The following is a 4,388-nucleotide window of genomic DNA, read 5'->3' as shown; positions in this document are numbered from 1 at the left end:
TCCTGTCTCAGCCTCCTCAGTGAGAGAATTACAAGGGTGTGTCTCCATGCCCTGCCTTTTTGTCTCCAGGCAGTGATGGCCAGTACTTTCCTGGCTGAGGTATTTCTCTGGCCCTGAAGTCTTGTATTACTTAGAAGAATCTTGTCCCCAGACCACAGAGTTGTAGGTGACATTTGAGACTCCTACCTGAGGATAGCCTTGAATGATCCCTGTGTAGGAAAATGGTTTTCATTAGTTTTTCCTGCAGGACTCATAGACGGTGGGCATTCTTAGGGAGACTAGATTTAGATATAAATAACCCCCCCAAAATAGTCTGAGAAAGAGGTTGAACATAATGTTTTTTTGAGGGTAAACTCACTGATGAGTGTCCCACAAGGGAGGGCCATGGTCCAGTTGCAAGCAGGCCATTTCTTTTCTTCTTCTTCCCTCTTCTCTTTCTTCCCCATTTCCATTTCTCCTTTGCCTCCTTTCTCCCCTTTCTCTCTCGCTCTTTTCTTTCCCTTTAATATAGCATGTTTTGTTTACTCGCAGCTTTAATTTCTGTTTAGATACAAATGCCCAATGTTCTCTCTTTGCACATACACTCTGGTGTTGTGGATGATGTGGAAAATAGTTTGGAGCCTCAGAATGCCCTGCTCTGGCCCTGGAGCTATTGAATGGTTTAATTCCTTCAGATGTAGTCCTGCCCTTAAGTGCCACAGCAGTCTTTGGGCAGATGGAACTCTGAGTGTGGTTTAACGTTTCAGTCCCACAGCCTCTGTCATGATGCTTTGCTTCTGACCAAAACTGCCAGCTGGGTCAGAGCAGGGCTCCAGCCACGCTTTTCCGAAGTTGCCATTTATTAAGGGGCTCCTGGGTAAAACTCTGGGAGCTGGGTCAGCCTCCAGAGATCCCATGGTTTAGAGACACCCCCTACCTCTACCAAGTGGCCATGAATTTCACCTATGACCACCAGGCCTAGCTAGAGGCCGAGTCTGGCTATTCTGTGAAGAGATTAGTCTGAAATTGGTTAGGAAAGATCTCCTTTGGAGTCTCTTCTGGTTTCCTTTTATTTCCACCTTCTCTCTCTTTTAGGAAGGGCCTCCCTCCCTACATAGCCCAAGCTGGCCTTTGACTCCCAATTCTCCAGCCTCAGCGCTCTCAGTGCTAGAACTGCAGGCTTGTGTCACCGTGCCTGGTTATCTTCAAGTGTCTATGTGAAATCAACTCACTTTAAGCCTCCCTGCCCGCCCCCAGGATGCCTCATCCCCCGTCAAGCACAGGAGCTGTAGCAGAGCAAAGCTTAGAGCCTGGACTTCCTAACGCATCCAGTTTCTGTTGTATTTATCTTCTATTTATGGCAAATGTGATGGTTAATTTTATATTTCAATCTGGCCGGCTATGAAGTGCCTGGACTTGCTGTCAAATAATAATCTGAGTTTTGTGTGTGTATGTGGGGGGCGTTTCTGTAGGAGACTAATTTTATTTGTTATTTATTCGCTTACTCATTTGATACAGGGTCTTGCTAAGTTACCTGGGCTAACTTCGAATCCTCTTTGTGGCCCAAGTAGCCTCGAACTCATACTCTTCCTTCCCCAGTCTTCCAAAGGCTGGAATTACAGGCACGCACCACCTTGTCCAGCTCTAAGAGTAACGTTGAAATCAGTGAGTGGACTCAGCAGAGCCGATGGCCCTCTCATATGTAGGTGGGCCTTAACCATTCATCTGGAGGCCTGAGAACAGCAGGCTCACCCTTTCAGGAGCAGAGGGTGTTCCCGATCAGGTGCCTACAGTGGGGTGTTAGTTTGCCCTGCCTCCTGCTTTGAACTGAATCTCCAGCCTTCTGGCCTTTCAATCGGAATAACACCATTGGCTCTTACGGGTCTCACACACTTGAACTTGGACGAGAGCTATCCTATCAAATTTTCTGGACGTTCAGACCGCTGGCTGATGTCCTGGGCACTTGTCATTCTCCATAACTGTGGGAATCGATTCCTTAAAAGAAAAAAAAATAAGCATGTACCTTATCGGTTCTGTTTCTCAGCAGAACCTGGACTTATAAAATAACACAGTACTCCATTTATTCTCTATACTTAGCCACAAAAAGAGGAGCCTCCTTAAGGAAAGATGATCAGTAAGTGAAAAGAGAGGGAGTGTGGGTTTTGACAAGAGGGGCTTGGGAGATACACAGCTTCCAGGGAGTATGTTTAGAGTCACTGACCTATACACAGTGAGGAAGTCTAGAAGAGAGGCAGAGAGTTAGGAGGTTCAACCCAGCCGTGCTTGCCTAATAAGCACAGGGCCCTAGCTTAAAAAAGATAGAAACAGAAATCCTACCATCTGAGGTCAAGAATGGGGCACGGTGGGCAAGATACAGCAGCCAGCACTGTGTCTCAAGTGTTTGGGTCAGTTAAGTGCCTGGTGTCAGGGTGTCCTAGTCACTCATCAGTGACCTCGGAATCTCAGCAGTTTAATCCAATTAAAGGTCTTTTTTTTTTTTTTTTTTTTTTGCTCACACTTTGTTCCCCACAGTCTGGGAGGGAGGAGCCCTGTCTGTTCTGTATCTGGCCTTCGGTCATTAGGCTCTGAAACCGTGACTAGTACAACTAGCACTGAATTTTAAGTTCTCTTTTATCCTAAGTAATTTAGATTTAAGTAACTGCTGTGGCCAGTAGCTACCAGATTAGACAGAGCTGTCTGAAGCCCTCTTTTCATTAATGGTGATGAAGAGGGGGAAAGAAAGAGACAGAGGAATAGGGGTGAGGAGAAGACAGGGAGGAAAGGGAAGAGGGGCTGAGGAAGACTGGGAGGGGGGCATGAAAGAGAGGGGGAAGGGCCAGAGAGGTGAAGAGAGGGGAGGGGAAGGGAGGGGAGAGGAAGATCTGTCCGGGAGGACCTGGCCTCGATGTAAAGTACAGACTTCTTCCTACACACTGTTATTATTTTCTGACTCAGAATCCAGCCTATGGCTATACCACTGTTATACGTTATACCGTGTTCCCCAGAATAGGCGAGTGCAAGAGGACAGAGGTTTGACGAGAGTCTGGCAGAAGAGATTGACAACAGTCTCTGGTAATGAGTCACATGGACTGACACGGGCAGATAGCATAAGACAGGTCTGGGCTATTGGGAGCAGAGTCCTAGTCCTGTCGCTGAGGTTCTAGGAGAGCATGCTTGGCTCTGGGTCGAAGGAAGTCAAAGTATGGAGGAACTGAGCCGGGAATACAGCTTCATCGGAGGCTTGGAGAAAGGCCAGGCCCGGGTGTCAGCATCCAGCAGAGCAGAAAGCCCTCAGGGAGTGTCTGTGGATGGGTGTGGATGGGTCACTTGCAGGCTTCTTATAACTCCCTTCCCTTTACAGCGTCCCAAGATGGAAAGGTGCTGAGAGGGCAGGGGGTGCAGCCCGGAGGGAGGTACAGTAAAGAATCCCATGTATCACCTCCCAGTGAGCCCAGCAGCAAACTGCGTGGGCTGTGAGACAGTTGGTCACTCATTTGTCTGGGTTCAGCAAGCATTTTCAGGACCTGCCATAGGGCAGGTAAAAAATGGGAGATTTTGATGCAGTCAGTTCAGCGGTTCTGAGACATTCTGACACCCTGAAAAGGCAAGCCACTCCACTCTCGGCTATTTTTAAGCTAACAGGTATATAAACCAGATCACGTCATCCCATCTGCCCAACCATCCCCGGGACAAGTCTCACCCCTCCGTGAGAATCGGGGATGGGGTGGGAGTTGTAATAAGGTAGGATGTGAGATTCTTCCCCCCCCTCCCCACACACACCCCAGGTTGAGGGTGGATGAGGCTACTCAGTTCACCACAAAGACCGCATCAAGGTGGCTGTCTGAAAATGTCTGCTCTTGCCTGCCATTGTGTGGGCAGCTTTGTGGAGGAGGCAACACCTGAGCTGGGCTTTGAAGGCAAGGTGAGATTTGACAGGCAGAGATGGGGGGGGGTGGGGCGACAACCAGGGCAAAGGATGCAGGGTGAGTAAACTTGAATGGAGGAGGCATGTGGGTGTGTGCGTGGGCAGGGCACAGGAGAGCAGCTGCCTAGGGATCCTGTGGGAGCTGCTGAAGCTGCAGCTGGAAGGACTTACTAAGACCAGACCGGGGGGGGGGGGGCAGGGGAGGTCTGATTGCTGAGAGAAATTACTCTGAGGTGAGAGGCCCATGAAGGCAAGAGAGGGCAGAGCACTACCACAGCTCTGAAGAGTGAAAGGCTGGAATGAGGAAAGCTGAATGTTGTGAATCATGATGGGGGTGTCATCGAGTGACCTGCAGAGAGGCTAGCCAGTCTGGGTCAACTGGCCAAGGGACTGGAGAGAGCTATTTATGTACATGTGAGTGTGCACATATATGTGGCGTATCTATATGTGCACTTGCACACTTAGGTGTATTCGTGTGTCTGCA

Source organism: Rattus norvegicus, chromosome 1 (genome assembly GCF_021556685.1).
Source record: "Rattus norvegicus strain SHRSP/BbbUtx chromosome 1, alternate assembly SHRSP_T2T, whole genome shotgun sequence".
Classification (NCBI taxonomy): domain Eukaryota; kingdom Metazoa; phylum Chordata; class Mammalia; order Rodentia; family Muridae; genus Rattus; species Rattus norvegicus.
The sequence above is the reverse complement of the archived record's forward strand: the minus strand, read 5'-3'. Positions refer to the sequence as shown.